Raw genomic sequence first — 11189 nt, 5'->3', positions numbered from 1 at the left:
GTCGCCATTTAAGAAAAGCAAGTCCCATTTCCATTTCAATAATAATCAATCCCTGCATTAATAATTTCAAAATATTAAGTTGGTGATAGAGAAGAAGTGTTGTAATTTGGTGAATAAGTTTTCATTTAACAAAAAACAAGTTTCATTTCTATTTTAACAATAATTAATTTCTCCATCACAATAAATATGTGTGTGTATCAGGGATAGTTTTATCTTTTCACAATAAATTTAATTACATTTAAGTCTTTTGTCTTGCAGAGCAATTTTAGAATTATTTGGTCATTATTCACAATAAATATTCTTCCCAGATTTTCTAATGTGATTTACCAAAAAAAGAATATATTCCTTCTACTTATAAAAAAATTTACAAGAAATGCAAGGAAAAAAAAAACATGGAGCATCAGAATATCTCTAATATAGTGTTAGTAACTTGAGGAACAAAGCTTGAAATACACAGTAAATGTTGACAAACTAATCCATAATTCTTCAGCATCCCAACATGAAATACACAGTAAATTATTTCCAATTTTAAAACTCCTTCACACTTGGCCCATTTTCCATTTCAAGTATGTTTCCACAATGTCAAATCCACAAAGTTCTTTTACAACAGGCATGGTTGCTGGCACATCCAATTGGAATGGTTCATCAATTTCATCTGAGTTTCTCCATGAAAGAAGCTGTTTTCTAGCTTCCTTGATAGCCGCTCTAGTAGCACAGTGAACCACGGCTGCTAGAAGTAGCGGCGGCTCGCCGGAAGCTTCAAAAACAAAATTTGAAGTATCTTTTAACATGAGAATACTTTTATTGCTACAAAAAAAAAAAATCTACAAGAGTGCACTTATCATAGCGCTAGTTTATGAAAAAAAAAAAAAAACGCTCCTATAGAGTGAGACAGAACTTAATAGGATGCTTTCCATTTCAACCCTTGTATGGATTTTGGTTCTCTCCATCTTGACTTGACTTGTCCATATACATATAAAGTAGGTTTACTTTGTGCACTTGAACCAGCAAGGAACTTAAAAAAAAAAAAAAGAAAAACACCAGAGAGAAGTTGACACATACCTTTCCTTTATTTGTTACATGTGTTATTGAAGAGTTTGATTACGAGGTAATCCAATAACATGTAACTATACAATCCTAACAACGAATAAAAGAAAGATAAATAAAACAGTTATAACCAATTCTTTTCATTGTACGTTAGTTTAGGAGAAACACTATACATTAATAACTTCAATTTTACATTCATAATATTTGCTACACTCCTAGTACCATCTCACGTAAAATGTCTTAAATAATCGATTTAGAATGTCTATTATGCAGTAGTAATGAACTAATCAAAAGGATGCGTACCAAAGGAAGAGACGAGCGTATGGTTAGAAACAATAAATTAGAAAACTATGGAATTAAGAATTCTGATAATTAAAAAGCCATACCCTTTGAAGAGAGAACACGATGTTGGTGATGTCCACTGTTGAAAATTTCAGCATTGAATTGTTTAGGTATGGTGTCTAATGTTGGGATTTTGTAATTCCATGTTCCATCTGCTAACACTAATCCTTCTTGATTTGTTTCGTATTCTTCAAGCATGAAAAACCCTAACCCTTGTACAAATGCTCCTTCAATCTACAACAAGCAAAAATGATTATGTCAAATTAGGTGCATCTTCAACATCTAATGACTTTTCTTAATTTTTGGGTAAAATAGCAGTTTGGCTTTTAAACTATAGGTCTAAGAACATTTGTAATCATAAACTTTTTTCAGTGCATTTTCACCTATAAACATTTAAAATTATGACAATATTCTCTTACTATTAATTTTAACTGTTAGTTAACTCAAAAATTAAAGAGAATGACCAAAATTTATAGAAAATGATCCAAAAATTATAAATATTATTTTTTTGGTCTTTTTTATATAATTTTTTAGTCATCTAACAATTAAAGTTAATGGCAGGGGAGAAATTACTATGATTTTAAATGTTTAAAGGTAAAAATGCACAAAAAATGAGTTTAAGTTCTTAGAAACATATAATTTAAAGACGAGATTATCATTTTAGCATTATTTTTCTTGAGAATAACTGAAAATTCAACCTAGAATATTTGGTTAATTATTTGAGTCTTTTTATTTATTCCCTTTTAAATAGGGAGAATGGCAGTAAAATCCTCAACGAGAAAATTAATTGCAATTAGATCTTTGACAAATTTTTTTTAAATGCGTATATTGATACAGACAATTACTAATAAAAACAATTAAAAAATATATTTCACATACATCCTCAATATACAGTAGAGAACCAGACGAATAAAAAAAACTGAATATGTGCTGCCATTATCAATATACCATAATGCAAGGAAGGAGAGAGAAAGAATTGGGAACACGCTGTACTTTTTGTCTTTCTCTCCACCTTTTTTTTTTTTTGAATTACGGTATAGGCACGACAGATTGATCAAAGCCTAAACTAATAATTGACTATAAGATATTGTAATGTCAATTTGGTCTAGAAATAATTGCTGGACAATTTATCACTAGAATGAACTTAATTAAAAGAAATAAACTAATAATGTTTGTCCAAAAAAATAATAATGGGAAGAAAACTGGACTGTAGGTTAAATATATTGCTTGCGCTAATCTAACATAAAAATTTGGACTGTCTAATTAAAGCACATCCTTAAAGTTGCAGTTTATGAAAGAAAGGAAGGAAGACAGACAAAAATACAACTTGAAAGTTTTTTATTCATAAATCCATCATACATGTGAATAACCATCATATCATTCCAAGCTTATTCTTATGGTTCATAGAAGGATCATCTTACTTTTAAAAGTAATTCTCTCCTTAACGTTTTAGTTTTATTTCAAAATAATTTTTTATTTTAAAAATCCAATAAATTCTCAATTTTCCTACAATTTCACCTCTCATTGACTCCGATGTCCTGATTTTATAGGAGAGAGAATAGGTCAAGAGTTGTTAGAGAATTAGTATATGTAAATGTATTTCAGACTACCACATAAAAATAAATGTATTTAAAATATTCTATAAATTAAAGTATGTAATAATTTTTAATTAGATATGTTTCCTATAAATGACGCTAAGTTTAAGGTGAACCACTTTGACCAAAAAAAGTTTAAGGTGAACCACACTATTCAAGACTTATGAATCAAGTAGCTTTCTATAAATTTTAATTTTTATATTATTTTTGACATTACTTTAAATGATAATTATTTTAAAATAGAGAGTAGTAAATAGAAATCTTAGCTAGCTCACCTGTCCCAAATCTACAGCAGGATTGAGACTCTTTCCACAATCATATATAATATCTGTTTGCAGAACTGTGGTTTCTCCTGTCAAAAGATCTATTTCCACCTGTAAGACATTCTTTTAGTTTCACATTATTGATAATCTGACACAACAATACAACTTCTACAGCAATTTCAAAAAACATTTGAACTACATAGCCATTCACGAGCTTCAGAAAATACCACTTTTTGAATAAGAAATTGGATAAGACATTATAAACCTACCTCACTCATTGCAACACCATAATTGAGGTACATGTTGGTTGTGTTGTCAGGGTAATAAAATGAAGTTGCTGATAAGTTCACACCTTGCATGTGTGCCTGCAACAAAGGGACACATAGTTGATTACATGGTAGTTAGATATTGCTTCTTAGCAGTTTGTATTCAAAATAAAAGGTAAAGGTAAATAAAAAGAAATCTCTATTCTCTCGCAAAATTTAAGAAAAATTCTTAGTTTTGAAATAGAGGGTAGATATATAATTTGAGTAAAATTCGAGAGGGGTAAATAAATTTTACTTGAAGAATTTATCTATTTTTCTTGAATCATTGTCTTGAATAAAAAATTTCATCCACATTATCATATTAAAAAAGAAAGTGTTTTTTTTTTTTGGTTTTGAGATTTCCTGTATATACCTGAGAAATAAGAGTCTTCCAATTGACAGAAGCCATCTCCTTCTGCAACTTTTCCTTGAGAGGCATTATCTCTCAACCAAGATATTACAGCTAAGCCTCACTGCTTCACAGCTTGACTCTGATGTAGTACTACCTCCAGTTATCCCACCTTGAATCATGCTCAATGAATCAGTTTGTATGACACGTATTTTATCCAAGAGGTCTAGAGATCCCTCACATTGGATCAAACCAAGAGCATATGCAGCCATTTGTTTCACCTTAGTCCACAGACCTTGACCTATTTCAATGCCACTTACTTCAACAGCAACAGACCCATCCTTTAAAATACTTGTTCTTCCTGGTGCACGTCTCACTCCTACTTCATAAAAGGCAGGCAAACGAGATATACCTCTTTTCTTCCAAATATTGTTCTTGTTAAACTCTTTCACAGTTTCACTCCTTTGGTTATATCTTGCAGAAACAGCTAATTTATCCCATATTGATGCCAAGGCATAATCAATAGGGTCACCTGCAGAATGTTTGTAGAAAGTGCACAGACTTTTGTATGTGTGGAAATTAATGCTTCTGATAGAATCTACATCTATTGAAAGTGTAGATGCCACATGTTCTATTATAGCTTCAGCAATGTATGATCCCTGAACATCCCCAGGAGCTCTCATTGCAGATCTACTAGGAAGATTAGTCTTGCATAATTTTACATCAAAAGATAGAACACCCCAATCATATTTCTTAAGTGCACCTATTAGAGCATGGGGAATTATTATAGATACATCCTCATATATCCCTGCATCTATCAATATCTTAATTTCTAAAGCAGTAATCTTCCCATTACTCTTAAATCCCACATTATAAGTTATCTTCATAGGATGCCTTCCTCCAGCCATTATCATATCCGTCTTACGATTCATATACATCCTAACAGGGCGTCGTAATTTATGCGCTGCAAGTGCACATGATGTAGCAACCTGAAAGATTTGATTGTAAAGCGCATACACTAAACATTCCTAAACACTACACATATACAATGTCCATTTTATTGCTATAGCAGCTGTCAGAAATATCATGTATCTTGCACCTAAATCTATTTCGGGCACAATTACTAGCAGTCTTCAAAAATTCTGTGTCTTAAAGTAGAAAACATGCATGCTATTCCGACAAATTTTTAAGAGTGAGTTGTTCTTTTTCAAAAGTATGGTCAGAAATCAGAATGAGCAAAATTTGTACACACAGGCAATAGTATAGAAAGAGTATGATGAATTATATAATACAAAACTAGATACTCACAGGATGGCTTGTATGAACTTTCCTCCAAAACCACCACCAACCCTTCTTGTGATTGCTCTAACATTTCTCTGGTATATTTCAGCATCTTGCTATAGTAGTGTGTACACACTCTGGCCCTTGACTTGAAGTGTAAACCACCATGCAATTGTCTTCATCAGGTATAGCAAGTGCAGTTTGTGTCTCTATATAGAAGTAGTACTGAGACCCAAGTTTGATCTAGATTTACATTAACCAAGAAATTCACAAAGAAATGTCAAATTATGTAAAATATGGACTTCAAGAATAAATGTGGAAGTTGATGATGATAATGAAGAATAAATGTGAACAGATGATGATGATGAAGAATATGTTTGAATACATGACTAATTAAACTTTTATATTCATAATCAAACTTATCAAATACAGAACAAAAAAAAAATTGTGACAAAATAAAAAGGGTGATGGTAATAAGGATATTAAAGGAAATATATAGACTTTCTTAGGGATAAAGGGAAATTTGGCCCTAACCTATAGGTCAAAGAGTTTGGGACTCTAAATTCATTTTTTGATATAATATTTCTTCTCAACTTTTAAAAACGGTACAATGTTTTCCCTACTATTTGCAAAAGTTAATTTTAACCGTTATTTGACCAGAAAAAAACAAAAAAAAATTATATAAAAGTATCAAGAAAATTACATCAAAGGACCCAAAAATTGATGACAATGACTCAAAAATTTATGGAAAAGGACCAAGAAAATTTCTTGGTCATTTTCTATAAATTTTGTAGTCCTTTTTGGTTAATTAATAGTCAAAGTTAACTTTCGTTAAAAATAAGGGTGACATTACTTCATTTTCAAAAGTTGAAAAGAAACATTATACTAAAAACAAGTTTACGGTCTCATATGCTCTTGAACCTATAATTTAGGGGCCAAATTGTCATTGAACCCAATCTTCTTAAACCATAAATTAGTTGATTTTGTCATCCTTGCATGTTTTTTTTCTGGAGTTTGTTACGTTATGTATCATTGCTATAGATGTATAGAACCTGTCATGCAAAGAAGTGAAATAATCTCATTTTTTTAATTCTGTGGCATGTTTGTATTATACAGGAGAGGAAATTATTATACATAGAAGAAATTGATTTATTCCATGCATGTACCTCAGCAGAAAGAATCATGTGATCTGCTTCAGCCATTCCTTTTGTTATATCACCAACTTGTTGTGGATAGTACATAGGAGGAATTTCAAAATAACTAGATCTTTCAACAGCTTCTTCCACAGATAGAATGGGCGGTTCAAGATTCTCACAATCATACTCAACAATGGCAGAGCTTGCCGCTATATCAGCAAGTTTCTGAGTGTCTGCAACCTAAACAGATTCATGTAGTAATAATAAATAAAACAGTTCTAATTTTTGGTGGACCAACATAAGTTAGTCAAACACTCACCACAAAGGCAACACGGCCACCGATACATCTAGCAACCTCATCTGCAAATAAAGGATCAATACCAAATCCAGAAACTGACCCTACATTTTCTCCACCATCAGGGATGTCTTTACTTGAAATGATTGCCCTCACTCCATCTTCTTGTTGTAGCTTTACACTCTTTATCCTTGCCAAAGGTTTTGCACTATAAATATATGCTCCATATAGGCAATTTGTTGGTGCAGGAATGTCATCCACATACACAGCCTCACCTATGATTTTTTGCAAAATATTACTTCTTCATGAAAAGATATTCCAATACATAACACATACAGACAAGAGAAAGCAAAAATGAGAGAACAAACTTAGTTTATTGGGAAAAAAATCGGTTGAAGCATTGAAAGTGAAATATATGTTTACTTTTTAATCATAGTCAACTTAATGACTTCCATAGACTAGGTAGCAGGCAGTGAGATGAGGAAGCAAGAATGTGCATACAAAGTTGCTTCAATAGTAAGCAATCCTTCAAATAAATGGTAGTTAATGAATGCAGAATGTGGAAATCAATGAATTCATGAATGGTTAAAATTAAGGCATGAAAATAGGATTTAGATGTTCTAATCAGTAGTTTTCCTGCTATGATTCTGATAATCTGTGGTAAATGCTAAGATTGCATTCTACAAGAATTTTAGGAATGAAAATACATTTTGACCATGATTGAATAGTTAGTGTCGGAGATAAAATGGAAGTTTTTGCAAAACCACATGCCATATTGTTTGTTAAATAATTGGTTTACTAGCCACTTTCAAATTAATGCCAAAAATATGAAACAAAAGAGGCTGTCAAGTTATTTTTTAACTTGAATGTACAAAACAAACCTGAAGCTTGTAATACTGCTCCAGATTTTGTAATTGGCTCACCAATGGGGCGATACTCATCACCTACTTGAATCTCTTGCTTTCCTGATGATAGCAAAGTAGGAGCTATATCATGATGAACTTGCCCATTATTTTCTTCTAAGTCAACAGTCCTCATGATTGATGAACCAGTATATCCATCTGAGTAATTCATAAGTTTTTCAGTAAGATCAATCAAAGGGCTAAAGAACTTATAGAGAAAACCAGCTGCCAAGCTTGACCGATAAGAGATCTTGGAAGTTCCACCTTCAGGTACAACATTGGCTGTAAGCAGATTGATAGCTTCAAGTACAATTCCAATACTTAACAATTTCCTTCCAATAGTTCTTCAACTTTTCTGGCTCTAATTGCATGTTTAGTCCCATAAGCACCAAAAGAAAGCCGGCACTTATTGATCACAATTCCTTCAGAATCTTTACCCGGAGAAACCTCAACCAAGAAAGCTGCATTTAAATAAGGTAGCGCATTTCCAAGGGGTCGAGGTGCAGCTCGAAAAGTTTCGAAGAGTATTTTACGTTTATGTTTTGGAGGATCATTTTTATTGGATTCCAAGCATGGGATTTTAATGCTTAAAAGAACACTTTCCAATCCTATTGGTGGCCTTTCCAGAAACTCCTGCAATGTAATCCATTCAAAATTTGTGCCCGTCATTATATGAACCACTGTATCCACAGCAAGAAGTACGGTGGCTATATCCGAAGGAAAATGATTCTTTTGTGCCATCACCAGATTGCCGCCTACACTGGCTGTGTTCCTTATAAATCCTGAGGCTATTTTGCTCATGTGATCAGCAAGTTTTTCAAGTATCATATCAAAGTCAGAGAGAAACTCACATTTGCTCTTTGGCATTAACGCTTCAATAGCCTTAAATATAGTCACCGTTGCTCCAATTTCAATCCCTGTCGCATCCCTTTTATCTTTGAGAGCTCAGGAATTCCCTTCAGATTAATGTACTTGTCATAGGTTTCTGTATCTTTGTAATAGCCCGTTCCTGTATTACTGACAACAAGCTTTATATTGGTTCCAACATTATTGTTTGGTTCCAGTAAACCTTGGAGCTCATTTAGACTAGTAGGACTAAGCCAACTATGTTTTTCACGAGCCATGTGAACATCGGCTTTGATCTTCCTTAGAAATTCAGGGAAGTTAGTCTTCTTATGGTGATCATCATACTTAGGCAACCTACTTATCTTTACATCATCGCTTTCTTCTTTTCTCCAGAAAGAGTTTAACCCCAAATCCTCCATGTCAACGTCAGCACCAAAACTTTTGCAGGCATCAGAAAGTGGTCGATAGCCAGTACAGCGACAAAGATTCCTGAAATGGCTCTTTCAGCCTCAACAACTGTGGCTTTTGAAAAACCTGAAGGAGGCTCAAGACGATTAGTTTTTTCAGCATTTACAAGAGCTCCAAAAAGAGAGACACACATTCCAGGAGTGCAAAATCCACATTGAGTAGCGTGGAATCCTGCAATTCTTTCATGAATTGGATGGAAGCCATCTTTACTATTTCCAAGGCCTTCACTTGTAGTTATGGAACATCCATGTATGCTGCAAAGCAGTGTGAGACAAGAACTTGCTGTGAAATCCTCAACTTGGTCCAACACATGATTGTATTTGGATATAAAACTAGACAAGCTCCGCAACCACCTGGGAACCATAGAGATTGAACCATGAATTAGAAGTTGAAAAATTTTGAGGACAAAAGAGAAAGGGAAAATTGCGTATTAGTCTCAAATAAAGAACTTATTTATAAATAAAAGAAAATTTAAACAACCTGTGTTATAACATGAAGGAGAAAATTAACCATGAAATAAACTAATAACTGAAAACAGTAAAAGGTAGCATACTCTGTTCCCAGCTCTAAATTTTCTTCTATCTCTGTTTCTTAAAATATCCAAACAAAAGAAGCATACTGACGGTAAACATTTCATAGACAAAAAAATAAACGAACAGAGCAGAGATCATTTCCTCTGTTCATATCAATGAACAAAGTCTACACTAAAGCAGAGGGAAATTAATGTTCAAGCAAAGATACAGAGGTTGTTGGGCACCCATGTCTAATAATTTGATACAAATTTATTGACGAAACAAACAAAGATACACTCAGTAAAGCGCCAGATGATCATCGACACAAATAACTCATGAGCTTAGGAGGATTAATTAAAACATCTACAACACATGAGTCACTCATGAAAGCATTATCAGCGACCTTTTAGTCAATCATGGTAAGAACAGAGAGAAAGTCGTATAAACAGAGGAAGAGAGCATTGTCATTTTCTCAGTCTTAAGTGTGAGGCTCTGCATCTGATCAATATAGAATCAGTATATATACATGTTCATCTTCTGCTAACAGTGCTCTGTTATTTTTCATTCCCAGCCCCTAAGGGCCCAAATTATGAACAGCTAGCCGCAGAGCCATAGAACACTTCAAACAAGCTACTTTTTAACTCGAGAAAAATCTCGGATTGATCTTTCCTTTTGATCACTGGCCACCTATATGTCAAAATCAAATGTTTCGATGCAATATATTATCAGAAGATACATTGAGTGAAGTTCAGATGATCTGAACACTAATAACTCATGAAGTTAGAAGGATTCAAACAACATGAGTGACTGATGATGAAAGTATTATCAGTGTCCTTCTGGATCCAACTTTGACCAGACTAACCAGTTTCAAAATCAAGAACTCACTACAAGAATCTAAACACACTATATAGCTAGTGAACATGATATGATCAGGAAACAGAGCTTCAGAGACAGACCTTCGCCGCAGCCGAGCTTGACGCTCTTGAAGGGAGTGTTAGAACGCAAGAACTGAAGCACGGTGGTTGATGGGTCACGCTTGAGAGTTCAAATCCCTCTCCATTCACAGCAAAAATCAAACTCTCTGATCTTCCTCCGGCGTTCTCGTTCATTTCTCAGACGAACCCAAAAGCTCAGATGAGCTGTCTTGAGGGATTGTGTGTGTGTGTGGTGTGTGTGTGTGTGTGTGATTTTTTGAATTCTGACTTTCTCTTCAGCTCATGATTCCCATTGCTTATGAGAGCGCCCTTATGAGGTGACGATAAGTTCGATAACTACTGGCAAGCATGCTCCGCGCAAATCCTTCATTTGACTATGGATTTATTCTCTTGGTGGAAGCGACAGCTAAAAAACGAAAAAACCAAAAAATAAAAAATAAATAATAAAAGTTAAATTATTGTTAATATTTTACAAAGCTATGATTTGTTGGTGCTAATGAATGAGTCAGGACTCAGGCCTAACTTTGGCCGGATTCGAGCAATAAACTAATAAAAGTGTTAGCAAATATAAAAATAACAGATTAAATTCAATTTTGATTTTTAACTTGATATAAAATTTTAATTTAATTCTTTATTTTTATAAAATATTTTTTCAATCCTTTAATTCTTATATCACTAATTTTAAATGATATTTTTTATATTAATAATTATTATTAAAAAATAAAATTAATATGTTCATAATTTTCAATAATTTTCTCAATCCTTAACATTAATATAGATGAGGCTAATGTTTAAGGATTAAAGGATTGAAAATATTTTATCAAATTAAAAACAAAAACAATATATTTTTATTAAATTAAAAGACTAATGATATTTAATCATAATAAAAACAATTTTATCTATTGACAAAAAA

The 11189-nt window shown here is 32.9% G+C and overlaps 1 pseudogene; it reads right to left on the bottom strand.

Moving 5' to 3' along the window:
• Positions 1-380: 380 nt before the first annotated feature.
• Positions 381-10450, bottom strand: LOC129295347 (indole-3-acetaldehyde oxidase-like; annotated as a pseudogene).
• Positions 10451-11189: the final 739 nt, after the last annotated feature.

This window comes from Prosopis cineraria, unplaced genomic scaffold (assembly GCF_029017545.1).
Source record: "Prosopis cineraria cultivar Desert tree isolate PC_DT_omini unplaced genomic scaffold, ASM2901754v1 PC93, whole genome shotgun sequence".
Lineage (NCBI taxonomy): Eukaryota > Viridiplantae > Streptophyta > Magnoliopsida > Fabales > Fabaceae > Prosopis > Prosopis cineraria.
This window is presented reverse-complemented; position numbering and strand designations above follow the sequence as displayed.